Below are 19,012 nucleotides of genomic sequence, written 5' to 3'. Positions count from 1 at the left end.
GCATATTCTTTATAGTTATAGGACATTAAAATTAGATTTAAATTCATGTACTTATTTTTAATGCAGAGAAGTATATTAGGTTATCAATAAAAGACTTTCAGGAGTGAAGAAATATTACATTGGGATAAAATTTCATGAAATGGAATGGAAATATGAGTTCAAAGAGAAAATGAATGATGTAAAATTTCCTCCTGTTAAGTTTGTTCACATCTTTTAAATTGATGACAGTGGTTATCAGATTGCCTGGTATTTACAGTCCCTTGGCTACATTTAAAAGAGTGATGTAACTGTTTTATTTTAAAATATCAATTTACAATGAAACAGAAATTACGTTCTTTGCAGAGAATTAGGTCTGATGAAAATTTTTGACTAAAAATGTGGGAGATGGTACACGGTCACAGTTTTTCAGGATTATTTTAGTGGGTATAACAGCAAAGTAAAGTGAAACCACTGTGTTAGCCTTTATCTCTCTAGTAAGTTTTACTCTCTAAGATGATTGGCTGCTATCTCTCTGAGATTTGAGGGGCTCAAATTGCTCCCCAATTTTAAATTTAAAAACCTCCTGCATTAGTCAGCTAATACTATACCATCAGTGTGTGACTGTGAGGAGGGCAATAATTCATTTTGAGAAAATCATTTTGATTCTCTTGGAATCCAGGATTCTGAGTTCGTATCATTGGGGTGATGCACCCAGGCCACCCACCCTTAGGTGTCCCTTTGAACCTTGAAGGACCTAGTTCCCTGGAGTCATCTTCAGGTAAAACACTAACTTAGTAAGCAGCTTAGTGGAGACCACTTGGCCTTAGTCATTGGGTTCTTTCGGAAAATTATTTATGTGCAGCCAGCTTTGAGAAGCAGGAACCCCAGGGTCTGACTAGAGGTTGTTTTAGGATGTATGGCATGTCCCTGGTGACTGTGTCTGTAACCTGTCCTGTGCTTTGATGCTATGTCTTGAAAAATTAACATAACAACGACCTATATAACCCACTTTCACTGTCCCCTCTTCAGAGCACCCTCCCTATATGTTCCAGTTATGCTGCGAGAATTGAATCGTAGCTACTTATAATAAATATATTGTTACGCTAATTTTTTTAATTCTTAATTTTTACTGTGCTTTAAGTGAGAGTTTACAAATCAAGTCAGTCTCTCATACAAAAATTTATATACACCTTGCTAAGTACTCCTAGTTGCTCTCCCCCTAATGAGACAGCACACTCCCTCTCTCCAACCTGTATTCCCTGTGTCCATTCAGCCACCTCTGCCTTTTCATCTCCCCTCCAGATGGGAGCTGTCCACATAGCCTTATGTGTCTGCTTGAGCCAAGAACCTCACTTTTCACCAGTATCATTTCCTATCTTATAGTTCAGTCCAATCCCTGTCCGAAGAGTTGGCTTAGGGAACAGTTCCAGTCTCAGGTTAACAGAAGGTCTGGGGACCATGATCTCCGGGTCCTTCTAGTCTCAAACCATTAAGTCTTGTGTTTTTATGAGAATTTGAGGTCTGCATCCCACTGCTCTCCTGCTCCATCAAGGATTCTCTGTTGTTACACTAATTTTTGATGTTTCTCTACATAACTTATATTTTTCACAATCTGGAATTGAGTTGCTGCCATCCTTAGCCAAGTCACTTGGCCAGCCTTAACAAGTCCAAGGCATTGTATAAAGCTTTTTTTTTAAGCCTGCCTTTTTTTATTCAATAGATTGAACCTGTCCTCTATAGTATTTTGATAATTTAAAGGAACTTTTGAAGAAATGTATGTTCACTTTCTTTTTCCCCCTTTGGGCCCTCCCGTAGCCTAAGAGGTATTGGCACAGTTGCTTACTCTTAACCAAAAACCCTTTGCCATCAAGTCGATTCCAACTCATAGCGACCCTATAGGACTGAGTAGAACTGCCCCCGTAGAGTTTGCAAGGAGCGCCTGGTGGATTCCAACTGCTCACTTCACCACTAAGCCGCTAGTGTTCCCCATTTATAAACTCTTAGGAGTCAGTAATTTTACAGTTTTTACGATACTGACAGACTGTTAGCACACACAAGTAAACCCTACCGAAACGTCTAACGTTTCGTGTGTGCATCTTCGCAGACGTTAGTCACAACGTTCAGGACGGCGAGAACGGAAGGTGGGAAGCCTGTGCCCCGGCTCCCTCTGGCGGTCACAGCCCCTCACTAGTGGGTCGGCTCTTCCCCGGCCTCCCGACTACTCGGTTTCGCGGTGGGAAGACAGTACGCAGGCGCGCGGGTCGGCGACGTGGCCACGGGACAGCTTGCCGGGTCGGCGCCACGCCGCTTAATCATGCGGTTCTCCCGCGGCCTCTCGCCCGCGTTCCTTCTGTCCCCCGGAGACTTCTACAGCGAGTCGGGGGCTCGAAGTGGGCCGACGCCCCCCTCCCAAGCCCAGCAGAAGGTCCGAGTGGACAGAAACTAGGTTGAGTGGGCGGTTACCAGTTAGTAGAAAGCGCGCCTGAGGGGGCGTCCCCGGAATGTAGACTCGCGGCGGCGCGCCCGGGGTCTGAGGCCATTTGCCGGGGTCGGCGCGGTCACGTGACGTAACTCTGGAGCGCGCCGCCCGGAATGCTCCGTGAACCCGCGGCGGGCGGGCGCGGTCACGTGACGTAACTGGAGCGCGCCGCCCGGAATGCTGCGAACCCGCGGCCGGCGGGCGCGGTCACGTGACGTAACTGGAGCGCGCCGTCCGGAATGCTGCGAACCCGCGGCGGGTGGACGCGCGCCGCGCTGCGAACCTCGACCTAGCTGGGCTGACCGCAGCGGCGCCGCGTCTGAGAAGCGCGTCCCTGGGCTGCGGCGGCCGGGCTGGGAGCTCTCGGGGCGGCGTTCCGAGCGTGGAGAGCTGGTGCTGAAGCGCTCGAGGTCTGGGGGGCAAAGGTGGGGCCGCGGTGGCCGGCAGCTGGCGGAAAGGGTTCGCCCCTCCGCGGGCGGGTGGGCGGCGGGGATGGAGGGGGCGGGGAGACCGAGGGTCGTCACCCACGTCTGAGAGAGAAAACTTTACTTAAAGGGGGTAATTTTTAAATTTTTTTCGAAAAGTTGTTATTAGTTAACTCCCCGTCGTATTTCTGGAACTTTGGCTGTTGGGATGGAGAGCGCCGCCCCCACCCCACTGCCTTCGGATCGCGGTCGTCCTTGAACTCGGCTGCGGGTCCTCGCTGCCCCACCCCCGCTGTTTACTTTGGTTCGGAGAACTGCGGCGGTTATCCGCGGCCCCCATGGCTGACAGCCTTGTTGAGTCAGCACCCTGTCTTTGCGAAAACGTCAGCCACCACCAACAGCAGCTATACTGGAAATGGCAAGCGTGTGGTTTTACTTTCTAACTGATTTGTTAATGTTTATTATGCATTGAGTGACTGCGGAGGTTGCTTCCGACCTAATCCCGTGTCTGGAAGAAGTTTCTCTCGTCCCTTGACTGTGTCGTGGCAAGGCGTTATCGCGTTACTCTAGGCTTGGGCCAGTTCTCCGCTCTCGCTAATTGTACTGAATTGCTTCTCTCGGTTTCTTGAGAATCTTCGAGGTTTGTTTTATTATAATTTAATGAATTTCAGTTCAAGATGGCTGTTGCCTCTGAAATAATAGCCATAAATATTTAAAAATTAAACAATTTTTCTTAGAAAATTTGAAAAGGAAAAAAGGAATGCCCCCAATTATAAATGGAGCTCTTTTCCGATTTGCTGTCCTTTGTAATAAACTAATTTGGTGGTTTTATATGACCCATTTGAAACAGGAAGCCTTTCTCATTTTAGTGTGAACTGTTTCTCACCTGTGGGACTTTCTAAACCTTAAAAAAACCGAAAACCAAACCCAGTGCCAAGTTGATTCCGACTCATAGCGACCTTATAGAACAGAGTAGAACTGCCCCGTAGATTTCCAAGGAGTGCCTGACGGATTCCTACTGCCAACCCTTTGGTTAGCAGCCATAGCACTTAACCACTACACCACCAGGGTTTCCTTTTGAACCTTATATGTATATAAAACCACAAAACCAAACTTAATACCATCGAGTCAACGCAAACTCATAGCAACCCTATAGGACAGTGAACTGCCCCATAGGGTTTCCAAGGCTATAATCATTAGGGAAGCAGACTGCCACATCTTAGGGGGCTGCTGCTAGGTTGGAACCGCACACCTTTCCGTTAGTGGCCCAGTACTTTCACCACTGTGCCACCAAACCTCCTTCAATGTATAGAGTTCATCTAATAAGTCAGAATGGTCTGGAGTGTTGTGGAGGGAGTTTCATAACAGGTATTTGGAGTCGTCCCCCCCCCCCCCCCCGGCAGGCAACTTCTGCTTATAGCTCTAGGGAGGTAAAACCAAAAAAATAAAAACTGTTGACGTCTAGTTGATTCAGACTCTTAGGGACCCCATTGGACAGTGGAACTGCCCCATAGGGTTTCCAAGGAGTGGGCTGATGGATCCGAACTGCTAACCTTTTGGTTAGCAGCCAAGCTCTTAACCACTGCGCCACCAGGGCTTCCCAGGGAGGTAAAACCAAAAAAAAAAAAAAGCAAACCTCTTGCTGTAGACTCGATTCCAACTCATAGGGACCCTATAGGACATAGTAGAACTGCCCCATAGAGTTTTCAAGGAGCCCCTGGTGGATTTGAACTGCTGACCTTTTGGTTAGCAGCCGTAGCACTTTACTACATCACCAGGGTTTCTGAGGGAGATATTGCTGTATTATGAAAGAATACTTGTAATGCTGATCGTTAGTATGATACTGTCAGTGTTTGTGCTACTTTAAAAGTTGTTGGGATTGAACTCAGTTGCTAAGTGAGACAAACTTTTGATTCAGAATTTTATCTTCTTGCCTGAGTATCTTTTGAAGTACAGGCAAACTCTCAGGTACATATAATTTGTTTGAAGTAGTTATGTTTTACTTACATGGTAACATTTAAAAAGTTATGACTTATGTGTACCATTGATATCTAGAAATGGTTTTGGTTTGTGATTTAAAGCTATTGCGTATCAGGTTAGCATTTGAGAGACTTTCTGTTCTCAGCTTTTAAAAACTAAAGCACGTGAAAGAAACTGTGATTTGAGTCTAGACATGTTTGCTGCATGTTTGTATCCCTTCAAGCTCAAGATAAGCACTTACTTGTACCAGAGATGAGAGGTATTTTAAAAACGAGAACTGTCCTTCTGTGCTCCCCTATCTCTGTGGAATGTATGTTCTCAGAGACTGCGGAGAATATACCAAGTCCCCCGGTGGCGCAATGGTTAAGCACTCAGCTTCTGGCCGAAAGGTCAGTGATTTGAACCCACCGGCTGCTCTTGGGGAAAAAGACATGGCAATCTGCTTGTGTAAAGAAATCCTGCAAAGAGAGATTGGAAACCTAAGAGGCAGTTCTGCTGACATGTAGAGTCACTATGAGTTGGAATCAACTTAACGGCACGTAACAATAGTCACACACACAAGAAAAATACGATGTTTTAATATAAACTTTTGTTTCTGTATTGAGACATAATGGGCTGAAATTGACTTAAGACCTAATTTTCTCCTTCTAGATTTCCAGGCTCTTCTGCCTGCTAAACTTTCTCTTCATTATGGAGATGCCCAGCAAGGAAGCTGTTCAGCAGCAGTAGACCCATGGGAGCCTGCTCTCCCCAACACATACGCCCCACACACCACCATGTTTTCCCTCTCAGTAGCCAACTCGTTTCTTCCTCCCCAAAACCAAACCCATTGTCGTCGAGTCGCTTCTGACTCAGCGCGACCCTGTAGAACAGAGGAACTGCCCTGTAGGGTCTCCAAGGCCATCCGTCTTTACAGAAGTGGACCGCCACATGTTTCTCCCGCAGAGCAGCTGGTGGGTTCGAACTGCCGACATTTCAGTTATCGTCGAAGCGCTTTAACCACTGCACCACCAGAGCTCCCCATCTCCTCCAGCGAGGCATTATTTAGAAAATCTTTCAGCTCACTGTGTTAGATAAGCTTTGAGCCAGATTTATACCCAAGGTGAGTGCTGTTTACATCAAGAGTCTTTTATCATGCCTGACTTCTACCTTCAAATGCCACTTGTCCTTTCAGGCTTAAGCCAGATACCTTTCTACTCTGAAACACTCCATGTTCCCTTCACCCCTCGCTTGCAGTGCTAGCTTGGAAGCGTTATAGGGGTATTAACTTGGGCAAAAACTTTTTATTTTCTTGACGGATGTTTATTGAGCCATGCGCTGATATGGATCTGACTTCCACTTACCAGCTCTGTCTTTGGGCAGGCTCCTCAGTCTTTGTAAAACATTCTCTAAATTAGAAATAATAACAGCAACCTCCATGAATGTGAGGGATAAATGAAGCTTAGAAGGTTGCTAAGCACATATTGTAATTGGTTGCCGGCAAGTCAATTTCTGACTCCTGGCGACCCCATGTGGTGGTACAGCAGCCCCATGCGGTTTCCTAGGCTGTGATCTTTACTGGAGCAGTTCACCAGGTTTTTTTTCCATGGAGCCACTGGGTGGGTTTGAATCACCAGCCTTTCGGTTAGCAGCCAAGTGCTTAACTACTTTACCACCAGGGCTTCTTGCCAGGCACATAAAACCAAAAACCAGACCCGTAGCTGTCGAATCAATTCTGACTCATGGTGCTTAGTGTAAATAGTGGTGAATTATGGTGCTTCTAAAGGTCAGCGTGGTTTTTTTTTTTTAAAGGTCAGCATAATAATCGTAGTGAGTGGTCTTAGAGCAGTGCTTTTAATTTGTTCTTTCATGCACTGCCACGGATTGAGTTGTGTCCCCCAAAAGTATGTGTGTCAGTTTGGCTAGACCATGATTCCCAGGATTGTGAGATTGTCCACTGTTTTGTCATCTGATGTGATTTTCCCATGTGTTGTGAATCTTATCTCTATGATGTTGGTGAGATGGGATGAGTGGTAGTTACATTAATGAGGCAGGAATTAGTCTACAAGATTGGATTGTGTCGTGAGCCAATCCGTGAGAGATAAAAGAGAAGCGAGCTGAGAGACGTGGATACTTCATACCACCAAGAAAGAAAAGCCAGAAGAATAGCGCATCTCTTGGACCCAGGGTCGCTCTGCTGAGAAATTCCTTGACCAGGGGAAGATTGATGGCAAGGCCTTCCTCTAGAGCTGACAGAGAGAGAAAGCCTTCCCCTGGAGCTGATGCCCTGAATTTGGACTTGTAGCCTACTAGACTGTGAGAGAATAATAAATTTTTCTGTGTTAAAGCCATCTACTTGTGGTGTTTCTGTTACAGCAGCACTAGATAACTAAGACATGCACCCTCAACAGAATTTGGAAAACTGTTCCCCTTGTGTACTTTTAAGGAACCCAGGTGTCACAGTGGTTAAGCACTGGGCTGCTAACCAAAAGGTAGGTGGCTCAAACCCACCAGCTGCTCCTCAGTCCTTGGGGGAAAGATGTGGCAGCCTGCTTCCATAAAGACTCACAACCTTGGAAATGCTATGGGGCAGTTCTGCTCTGTCCCATAGGGTTTCTGTGAGTCAGAGTCAATTTGAGGGCAATGGATTTTTTTGTGTACTTTTAGGTATACTTGTAACATTTTACATCATCACTGTTAAATAGTAACAAAGGATGTAGTTTCTCACATGGTATAGACATTAACATTTTAGTATATAAAATTTGCGTCATTCTTTTTATACACACGGTTAGTGTGGAGTCCCTAGGTGATGCAAACAGTTAAGTGCTCAACTACTATTCAGAAAGTTAACTGTTCAAACCCACTTAGAGACGCCTCAGAATACAGGCCTGGTGATCTGCTTCCGAAGGTCACACGTGGCGTCGCCATCAGTTGGAATCAACTTGAGAGCAACTAACAACATACAGTTAGTAAGACCAGAAGTGGGTGAGAAGTATGCCTTTATGTAAAATTTTATATCCATCATCATCAAGTTGAAAAATATGCTGTATTTACAACTTTTCCTCGCAGTTTACTTCCGTTATTCCCTCCACCCCCCACAGAATGTTATCTTAGTGTATTTTTACACATGAAAGCTTTTTATTAATATCTGTCTTGTCTCCAACAAAAATATGTAAATTGAAACTCCAGTTTAAAAAATTTCCTAGGAATTAATATTTTTTCCTTTGGATTGGCTTATCATTATAAGTAGTAATATTCAGTTGATCAGAACAGCATAAATACATGATGGATTTTGATAGTTATTAAATATGAACTTTATTGGGAATTTATGTCTTAATGAGATAGTGATAACTGTATCTAAATTAAAGGAAGGTTTTTGACACCTTTGTCCTCTTATTTTGGCTGTAGGGAGCCTTTTCCACCCAGGGCAGTGCACTTTAGTAAGAATAGGAGTGGGTGAGAGGTATACCCTTATTTCGTAAAGTGAGAGGATTGTGCAAGGGGCCTGGAAGAGAAACAGCCCAAGAGGACTACAGGTACATTCCCAGGCTGGGTAGCTTCAGTGAGGAGTGCTGAGGAAGAAGGAGCCCTGGTACTGCAGTGGTTAAGCTCTCCACTGCCAACTGAAAGGTCTGCAGCTGCTGTGCGGGAGGGAAACCTGGCAGTCTGTCCATAAAGATTACAGCCTAGAAAACCCTTTGGGGCAGTTTGACCCTGTCGTGTAGGATTGCTATGAGTCAAAATCAGCTCGACGGCACCTAACGACAACGACTGACGGATGTAGAGGTTCGGGAAGCCGTTCCTCAGAATTATGCATCTTGCTGGTACATGTCCGCTAGAGAAGTCTTAAAATGCCCGCCGGGGTAGACATTCCCCAGTTCAAAGATCTTTAGAGCAGAGGTTCTCTCCAGGGTGATTTTGCCTCCCAGGGGATGTTTGGCAATGTCTGGAGATAGCTTCAGGGCGCCAGGAGTAGGAGTGGACTCAGCAACTGGTTTGGTTGGTTAGTTTTGAGACATTTTCGTTGTCATAATTGTGGTGGGGGTATGTTTGCGACTGACACCTAGTGGATAGAGACCAGGGTTGCTGCTAACCATCCTGTCATGAACAGGGCAGCCCCACAACAGAGAATTGTTCAACCCAGGGTATCCATTGTGCCAAGGTTGAGAAACTCTGATTTAGATGGTATACTTTGGAGTCAGACTACACAACTCTGATCTTGGGCAGGAGTCAGCAAACATTTTATGAAGGGCCAAATATTTTAGGCTTTGCTGGCATAGTCTGTTTTTGCAATTTTTTTTAAATGTCAAACTCATTCTTACCTCCAAAGGTGTTTCACAAATAGGTGATCTGGTTAATTAAGTCCCCAAGCCTCAATTTCCTTTTTCTGCAAAGTAGTAGTAATGTGTCAAGAAGGGATTGCAAGGACTAAATGACATAGTAGATAAATTACAGAATGACTCACAAAATAATACCACCCATAAGTACTGTGCTCCTTTAAAAGTCACCTATATGAGACCAAGTAGTCAACAATTACTTTAAAACAAAGATGAGGTGTAAGGGGCACAGGGAAACTATATTAATGGCAACAGAACAACCAAAGTGGAAAAAAATGAGAATGTTCATGCAGTATGAAGAATGTAACCATTGTCACTGAACAATTCGTATAGAGATTGTTGAATGGGAACCTAAACTGCCGTGTAAACCTTTACCAAAAACACCATAAATATCATTTAAAAAATAAAATACATGACATAGCATAGTGTCCATTATACATTCGACACTCTAAGCCGTGCCTGGTGACAGCAGTGTTCCATAGTACGGAGCAATAAAGATGGTACCAGGTCACAGACCCTATTCACATCAATTAGGCAAACTGGATGGTGCTGGCTGAGTTCCCAGACCAGCTCACAAAAGCCTATTCTCCCTCTGCTATAGCTGAAATGGCATGAACAGTGGTCTTGATCTCTGGACTCTGACCCCTCCATGGTCCCTGAGGAAGGTGGGGTGCAGCTGCCCACCTGGTTTCTGAGAGAAAAGGATTAGGATCTGTGGACAGGAGAGGCATTCTCATGACACAACAGGGGAAAGGATTGTCAGTATTATGAAGGACTTGGGTTCCTGCAAGTAAGGTGGGTCTGTGTACGGTCACTTGTATGTAATCTTCCTAAAATAGGGATTAAACATGTTTTTTAAATTACTTTTAGTAATTTTTTAAAAAATGTTATTGTGCTTTAAGTGAAACTTTACAAATCAAGTCAGTCTCTCGTATAAAAATTTATATACACCTTGCTATGTACTCCTAGTTGCTCTCCCCCTAATGAGACAGCACACTGCTCCTTTCCACTCTATTTTCGTGTCCATTCAGCTAGCTTCTGACCCCCCTGCTCTCTCATCTCCCGTCCAGACAGGAGTTGTCCACATAGTCTCATGTGTCTACTTGATCCAAGAAGCTCACTCCTCACCAGTATCATTTTCTATCACATAGTCCAGTCCAATGCCTGTCTGAAGAGTTGGCTTTGGGAATGGTTCCTGTCTTGAGCTAACAGAAGGTCTGGGCACCCTGACCTCCGGGGTCCTTCTGGTCTCAGTCAGATTATTAAGTCTGGTCTTTTTACAAGAATTTGAGTCCTGTATCCCACTGCTTTCCTGCTCCTTCAGGGGCTCTCTGTTGTGTTCCCTGTCAGGACGGTCATCGGTTATAGCCAGGCACCGTCTAGTTCTTCTGGTCTCAGGCTGATATAGTCTCTGGTTTATGTGGCCCTTTCTGTCTCTTGGGCTCGTAATTACCTTGTGTCTTTGGTGTTCTTCATTCTCCTTTGCTCCAGATGGGTCAAGACCAACTGATACATCTTACATGGCCGCTTGCTAGCATTTAAGACCCCAGATGGTACTCTCCAAAGTGGGATGCAGAATGTTTTCTTAATAGATTTTATTATGCCAATTCACTTAGGTGTCCCCTTAAACCATGGTCCCCAAACCTCTGCTCCTGCTATGCTGGCCTTCAAAGCATTCAGTTTATTCAGGAAACTTCTTTGCTTTTGGTGTAGTCCAGTTGTGATGACTTTGACTGTATTGTGTGTTGTCTCTCCCTTCACCTAAAGTAGTGCTTATTTACTATCTAATTAGTGAATACCCCTCTCCCTCCCTCCCCACTCTAGTAACCATCAAAGAATATTTTCTTCTCTATTTAAACTATTTCTGGAGTTCTTATGATAGTGTGGTCTCATACAATATTTGTCCTTTTGCAACTGACTAATTTCACTCAGCATAATGCCTTCCAGATTCCTACATGTTATGAAATGTTTCACGGATTCATCGATGTTCAACATGTAGTATTCCATTGTGTGAATTCACGATTATTTATTTATTCATTCATCCGTTGATGGGCACCTTGGTTGCTTCCATCTTTTTGCCATTATAAACAGTGCTGCAATGAACATGGGTGTGCATATATCTGTTCATGAAAAGGCTCTTATTTCTCTAGGATATATTCCAAGAAGTGGGATTGCTGGATTGTATGGTAGTTCTATTTCTAGCTTTTTAAGGAAGTGCCAAATCGATTTCCAAAGTGGTTGTACCATTTTACATTCCCACCAGCAATGTATAAGTGTTCCGGTCTTTCCACAACCTGTCCAACATTTATTATTTTGTGTTTTTTGGATTAGTGCCAGCCTTGTTGGAGTGAGATGGTGTCTCATTGTAGTTTTGATTTGCATTTCTCTAATGGCTAATGATCGTGAGCGTTTCCTCATATACCTATTAGCTACCTGAATGTCTTCTTTAGTGAAGTACATGTTCATATCCTTTGCCCATTTTTCAATTGGGTTATTTGTCTTTTTGTAGTTGAGTTTTTGCCGTATCATGTAGATTTTGTAGGTCAGATGCTGATCGGAAATGTCACAGCTAAAAATTTTTCCCAGTCTGTAGGTAATCTTTACTCTTTTGATGAAGTCTTCAGATGAGCATAGGTGTTAGATTTTTAGGAGCTTCCAGTTATCTAGTTTTTCTCCTGGTGTTTGTGCACTGTTAGTAATGTTTTCTCTACTGCTTATGCCATGTATTAGGGCTCCTAGTGTTGTCCCTGACTTTAAACCAATCAGTATCCCCTTGTTCTGTCCGAACAACTGCCTCTTGATCTATGTAAAGGTTCCTCATGAGCACAATTAAGTTTTCTGGAATTCCCATTCTTCACAACATTATCCATAATTTCTTAGAATCCACACAGTCAAATGCGTTTGCATAGTCAATAAAACACAGGTGAACATCCTTCTGGTATTCTCTGCTTTCAGCCAGGATCCATCTGACATCAGCAATGATATCCCTGGTTCCACATCCTCTTCTGAAACTGGCCTGAATTTCTGGCAGTTCCCTGTCGATATACTGCTGCAGCCGTTTTTGAATGATCTTCAGCAAAATTTTGCTTGCCTGTGATATTAATGTTATTGTCCTATAATTTCCGCATTCAGTTGGATCACCTTTCTTGGGAATAGGCATAAATGTGGATCTCTTCCAGTCAGTTGGCCAGGAAGCTGTCTTCCATATTTCTTGGCGTAGACAAGGGAGCACCTCCATCACTGTATCCGTTTGTTGAAACATCTCAATTGATATTCTGTCAATTCCTGGAGCCTTGTTTTTCGCCAATGCCTTCAGAGCAGCTTGGACTTCTTCCTTCAGTACCATCGGTTCCTGATCATATCCTACTTCTTGAAATGGTATTCTTTAACCGTATGTATTCAATCTTTATGCTGAGCAAATAATTGGAGAAGCTGGACTATATGAAGAAGAAGGGCATCAGGATTGGAGGAAGACTCATTAACAACCTGCATTATGCAGTTGGCACAACCTTGCTTGCTGAAAGTGAAGAGGTTTTGAAGCACTTACTAATGAAGATCAAAGATCACAGCCTTCAGTAGGGATTGCACTTCAACATAAAACAAAAATCCTCATAACTGGACCAATGAGCAGCATCATGATAAACGGAGAAAAGATTAAGTTGTCAAGGATTTCATTTTACTTGGATCCACAATCAACAGCCATGGAAGCAGCAGTCAAGAAATCAAAAGATGCATTGCATTGGGTAAATCTGCTGCAAAGGACCTCTTTGAAGCAATGAAGAGCAAAGATGTCACCTTGAAGACTACAGTGTGCCTGACCCAAGCCCTGGTATTTTCAATCACATCATATGCATGTGAAAGCTGGACAGTGAATAAGGAAGACTGAAGAAGAATTGATGCCTTTGAATTGTGTTTGTGAAGAATATTGAATATACCATGGACTGCCAGAAGAACGAATAAATCTGTCTTGGAAGAAGTAACAACCAGAATGCTCCTTAGAAGCTAGGATGGCGAGACTGCGTCTTACATACTTTGGACATGTTGTCAGGAGGAATCAGTCCATGGAGAAGGACATCACGCTTGGCAAAGTACAGGGTCAGTGGAAAAGAGGAAGACCTTCAACAAGGTGGATTGACACAGTGGCTGCAACAATGAGCTCAAGCATAGCAACGATTGTGAGGGTGGTACAGGACCGGGCAGTGTTTTGTTCTGTTGTGCATAGGGTTGCAGTGAGTCGGAGCCGACTCAAGGGCACCTAACAACAATGACAAGTGTTGGTCCCATTTTTTCTCCGTGATCTTTATCATTTCAGATTTTACATTTAGGTCTTTTATCCATTTTGAGTTAGTTTTTGTGCATGGTGTGAGGTATGGGTCTTGTTTCATTTTTTTGCAGATGGATATCCAGTTATGCCAACACCATTTGTTAAACAAACTGTCTTTTCCCCATTTAACAGACTTTGGGCTTTTGTCAAATATCAACTGCTCATATGTGGATGGATTTATGTCTGGATTCTCAATTCTGTTCCATTGATCTATGTATCTGCCGTTGTAACAGGACCAGGCTGTTTTGACTACCGTGGTGATATAATAGATTCCAAAATCAGGTAGAGTGAGGCCTCCCACTTTGTTGTTTTTCAGTAGCGTTTTGCTTATCCAGGACCTCTTTCCCTTCCACGTGAAGTTAGTGATTTGTTTCCCCATCTCATTAAAAAATGTCATTGGAATTTTTATCGGAATTGCATTGTATCTGTAGATCATTTTTGGTAGAATTTTTTCAAAGAACCAGCTTTTGGCCTTGTTAACCCTTTCAACTGTTTCTCTTTTCTATTTCATTTAATTCTGCTCTGATTTTTATTACGTGTGTTCTTCTGGTGCCTGAGGATTTCTTTTGTTGCTCTCTTTCTATTTGTTCAAGTTGTAGGGATAATTCTTTGGTTTTGGCCTTTTTTCTTTTTCTATGTGTGCATTCATTGATGTAAACTGACCTCTGAGCACAGCTTTTGCTATGTTCTATAAACCAGTCTTTTTTGAGCAGGGTATTGTTCAGTTTCCAAGTGTTTTTTTTTTTTTTTCTTTTTTCACCTGCTTTTTCTTTTATTGATTTCCACTTTTATGGCCTTATGGTCAGAGAACATGCCTTGTAATATTTCGAGGTTTTGGATTCTGCTAAGGCTTGCTTTATGGCCTAATATGTGGTCTATTCTAGAGAATGTCCCATGTGCACTAGAAAAGAAAGTATACTTGACTGCCGTTGGGTGGAGTGTTCTGTATGTGTCTATGAGGTCAAGTTGGTTGATTGTGGCATTTAGATCTTCGGTGCCTTTATTGAGCTTCTTTTCTGAATGTCCTGTCCTTTACCGAAAGTGATGTGTTGAAGTCTACTATTGTGGAGCTGTCTATCTCACTTTTCAGTGCTGTTAGAGTTTGTTTTATGTATCTTGCAGCCCTGTCATTGGGTGCATAAATATTTAATATGGTTATATCCTCCTGGTATATTGTCCACCTAATCATTATATAGTGTCCTTCCTTATCCTTTGTGGTGGATTTAACTTTAAAGTCTATTTGTCAGAAATTAATATTGCCACTCCTCTTTTTTGATTGTTGTTTGCTTAATATATTTTTTTCCATCCTTTGAGTTTTAGTTTGTGTGTCTAAGGCGTGTCTTTAAGGCTTGTCTCTTATAGGCAGCATATAGACAGATCATGTTTTTTATCCATTCTGCCACTCTCCGTCTCTTTATTGGTGTATTTAGTCCATTTACATTCAGCTTAATTATGGATAGGTATGAATTTAGTGCTGCCATTCTGATGTCTTTTTTCGTGTGTTGTTGACAGTTTGCTTTTCCCACTTAAGTTTTTGTGCTGAGTAGTTTATATATTGTAGTTTCCTCTTCTCGTTGTTGATTTTGTTTCTGCTTTCAATTTTTTTCTTGTATTTTATTTTGATAAGGCAGGATAGCCTCCTTTGTGATTACCTTAATATTTACCCCTATTTTTTTTAAGTTGAAACCTTTTATTTATATCTCCTTGCCTTCCTCACCATATGAAAGGACTATGACTACATTTCTTAGTTTCTCTTTATTGTTTTAATGTTGTTTTCTTTTACATAATAACATTGCTGTTTCCCTGTTTTGAGCATTTTTTTTCTTCATTTATTTTTGTGATTTCCCTATCTGGGTTGAAATCTGGTTGGTCTGTCCTATGTTCTAGTCTTGGATTGATATCTGATATTATTGATATTATTGATTTGATGTTATTGATCTCTTTAGTTATTTCTTGTATTTTTTGTTTGGTTTTTACGAATTCCCTAAACTTCTGTTGATCTGGAAATGTCCTAATTTCATTTTCAATGCTTTATATAAGTCATCCTATTGCCTCCCTGCCTGCATGGTTTCTGCTGAGTAGTCCAAGCTTATTGACTCTCCTTCGTAGGTGACTTTTCATTTATCCCTAGCCCCTCTTAAAATTCTGTCTTTATCTTTGGTTTTGGCAAGCTTGATTGTAATATGTTTTAGTGACTTTCTTTTGAGATCTACCTGATGTGGACTTTGATGAGCATCTTGGATAGCTATCTTCTCATCTTTCACGATATCAGGGAAGTTTTCTGCCAATAAATCTTCAACAATTCTCTCTGTATTTTCTGTAATCCCTCCCTGTTCTGGTACTCCAATCACTTGTGGATTATTTCTCTTGATAGAGTCCCACATGATTCTTAAGGTTTCTTCATTTTTTAAAATTCTTTTATCTGATTTTTCTTTGTATATATTGGTGCCAAGTGTTTTATCTTCAGTCTCACTAATTCTGGCTTACACTTCCACAATTCTGCTCCTCTGACTTTCTGTTGAGTTCTCCAGTTCTGTAATTCTATTGTTAATCTTCTGAATTTCTGATTGCTGTCTGTCTATGGATTCTTGCAGCTTCTTAAATTTTTCATTATGTTCTTGAATAACCTGTTTAATTTCTTCAACTGCTTTATCTGTGTGTTCCTTGGCCTGTTCTGTGTTTTGCCTGATATCCTTCCTGACCTCATTCCTGATGTCTTGAAGGGTTCTGTATATTAATCTTTTGAATTCTGCATCTGGTAATTTCAGGAAGGCACCTTCATCCAGAAGATCCCTCGATTCTCTGTTTTGAGAGCTTGTTGAAGCAATCATGGTCTGCTTCTGTATGTGGTTTGATATTGACTGTTGTCTCTGAGCAATCTGTAAGTTATTGTTTTAGTTTATGTTATGTTTGCTTACTGCATCCTAGCTTCTTACTTTGTTTTGTTTTGATATGCCCAAATAGGTTGAGTGAGCTAGCTTGATTATTTTCACCTTTGAAGCTCTAACATCCTGTCACCAGATGGCTAGAGTTGTTATCAGGTATAAGAGCCTAAGAGTCCATTCACTTTTCTTGTATGGATTCAGCTCAGGTATCCAGGTAGTTGTTCATCAAGTGTGTGGAACAAGCTCTGTCCTACAGCCTTAGAGGGGCAGGGGTGATAGGTGTAGGTACTCATATCTGGTTTTAGCAGGGAGTCACGCTCTGAACAAGGCAGGGTGCTGACAGCCATCACCCAGTGTCTGTGAGGAAAGCGCATCCCTGTTCCTAGAGCCACAGGTGGGTGGGTTCTGCAGATGGACCACGGGCACCCAGTGTTTTTTGTTGTAAGGACTGGGAGGTACCAGTTATCCTTGGACCCCTGTTGTGGGTGGTTGGGTGACCTGAGTAGAGCCACCAGTCCTTAGGCCCCTAATGTGGGTAGGTGAGGATGCTGTTAATAGGCAAAGCGGTGTCAAACATCAAACCTACATCTCTCCACCACACAGCAGAAACAGTTGCAGTCTGCCAGCAAGGGCCTGTTCTCCTGAAATAGGCCCACATAGGTCCATGCAAGGGGGAAAGGTATTCAAAGTCCAAGACGGTTTATGCCTGGACAGGAGCCACTTCTGTTCAGAGCTCCCCAGATTAGTGGAGCTGGCAGATTATCTTTTACCCCAATTGTGAATTTACTCCTTCTCCAAGGGCAGGTGAATGGCTCAAGACAGTCAGCGGGACCTATCTCAGGCCCAGGGAAATCAACAGTCACAAAATGTAGCTTGGGGGCGGGGGGCGTGGTGAAATATACACAAGTACTTGGCTTTTGCTGAGAATGCTGTTCTTCTGGAGGTGTGAGTAGGTTGTGCGGCTGGCTGTTTCTCCCTGAGGAATCTGGCCAAATGCTACCACCAGCCTGCCACAGTCACATCCAGGAATGGTATCTGAGGATTCCTGACAGTTCAGGTCCGGCAACTCCTCTCCACTTCTGAACCGTTTCTTACTCCCCCTGCAGCTCAGTCCTTTTTCTAACTTTGCCTTTGATGTTCAGGGCTCCTAGCCTGTCATAACTGTAATCATTTCACTTGTTCTTTTGGTTCTTTGTTTTAAAAGGGATCACTGGAAGCGTCTGACTACTCTGCCATCTTGGCCCTGCACCTCTAAATATGTTTTTGTTAAATAGGTTCTCTAAAGTAGCTGCACGGTAAACCTGACTGTTACTGTGTGCTGTGGAGTCAGTTTTCAACTTAAGCAACCCCATATGTCGGTAGAACTGTCCCATAGGGTTTCCTAGGCTATAACCTTTCAAGGAGCGGATCGCAGAGTCTTTCTCCCTCAGAGCTGCTGGGTGGGTTCAAACCACCAACCTTTAGTTAAGCAGTCAAGCGCTTAACTGTTGCACGACCAGGGCTCCTTAAGACTGACTTCTACCTTGCTTATTTTACAGCTTAAAAGGTATGGCTGTCTTACTACTTAACCAGAAGCTAGATGAGTTCCTGTGATGCCTTCATGGTGTGGATTGCTGTAAAACAGGAAAACTCCTCTGTCATGAGTTTTACTCATGGAGGTTAAAAAAGAGGCCATAGAAAGAATGTCTAAAGCTGCAACGTCTAGTAACAGCACCCACTGGGCACCTGTAGTCACTGTACGCCTGGGGTGGGTTAGTTGGCACTGAATGTGGTTCAGGTATGAAATACACACTGGGTTTCGAAGACTTACTACAAAAAAGAAGAATATAAAGTTATGTAATAATTTATGAATATATAAATTAATAATTATACATGCAGAAACAGTGTTTGGGATGTATTGGATAAATAAAATATATTTGAATTTTATGTTTCTTTTTGCCTTTTAAATGTGGCTCTTAGAAAATTTAAAATTATATATGTGGCTCATATTATCATTCTGTCAGGCAGTGCTGTTCTTAAAGCTTTAGTTTACTTTTTTAAAGTTAGTAGTACATTTCTTTAATCATGCACATAGTTTAAAGAATTATTTCTGTAAAACCTGTAGTGAAAATCACAGGCCCCACCACCCCAACATCACCATTTCCTCCCAAAGGCAGCTTGTACCAACCTTCTCAGCCTATTCTTTTGGTATTTCTCTCTATATCTCTAAATAGTATGCTTTGCTACTTTTTAATTTTTTTGGTTTTAGGGCATTTTCCATTAACGTTCTCTGTAGGAGAAATGAAGTTTTAGCTTTCTTTCTGTACCACACGCACACAAACTTTCTTTCCATCCATCTTCCCATCTTAATATGGTTGTATGATAATTTTGCTTATCATTCGAGTCATCGTGACCCTAATCACACTGGGACGTGGAGAGCACTGGGATTACGTTCTCTCTAGCTCAGCATATTGTTTTCCCTGGCGTTAACAATTGTCCTCGTTTTTATTTCCTTACTTTCCCATGTATTTATCAGTAAGCAAACCCTTAATCCTCCCACAGTTGAGTACATCTTTTCTCAAAACTTAGAAACGCATTGTGTAGTCTGTCAATTTTGTTTCCTGAAGAAATCTTTTCTGGAGTCC

At 42.6% G+C, this 19,012-nt stretch overlaps 1 protein-coding gene across 2 annotated transcripts in view; it reads left to right on the top strand.

Moving 5' to 3' along the window:
• The first annotated feature begins 2,695 nt into the window (after positions 1–2,695).
• The window catches only part of SPART (spartin), a 51,468-nt gene continuing 35,151 nt past the window's right edge, over positions 2,696–19,012 (top strand). The window contains exon 1 of one of the 2 annotated variants that reach the window (XM_049853064.1): positions 2,696–2,868. The gene's annotated coding sequence lies outside the window, so the exon portion shown is untranslated. Of the gene's footprint in view, positions 2,884–19,012 lie in introns of both variants that reach the window. The other variant, XM_049853063.1, reaches the window with a different exon arrangement.

The sequence above is a fragment of the Elephas maximus genome, chromosome 14 (genome assembly GCF_024166365.1).
Source record: "Elephas maximus indicus isolate mEleMax1 chromosome 14, mEleMax1 primary haplotype, whole genome shotgun sequence".
Classification (NCBI taxonomy): Eukaryota; Metazoa; Chordata; class Mammalia; order Proboscidea; family Elephantidae; genus Elephas; species Elephas maximus.
The sequence above is the reverse complement of the archived record's forward strand: the minus strand, read 5'-3'. Positions and strand labels throughout refer to the sequence as shown.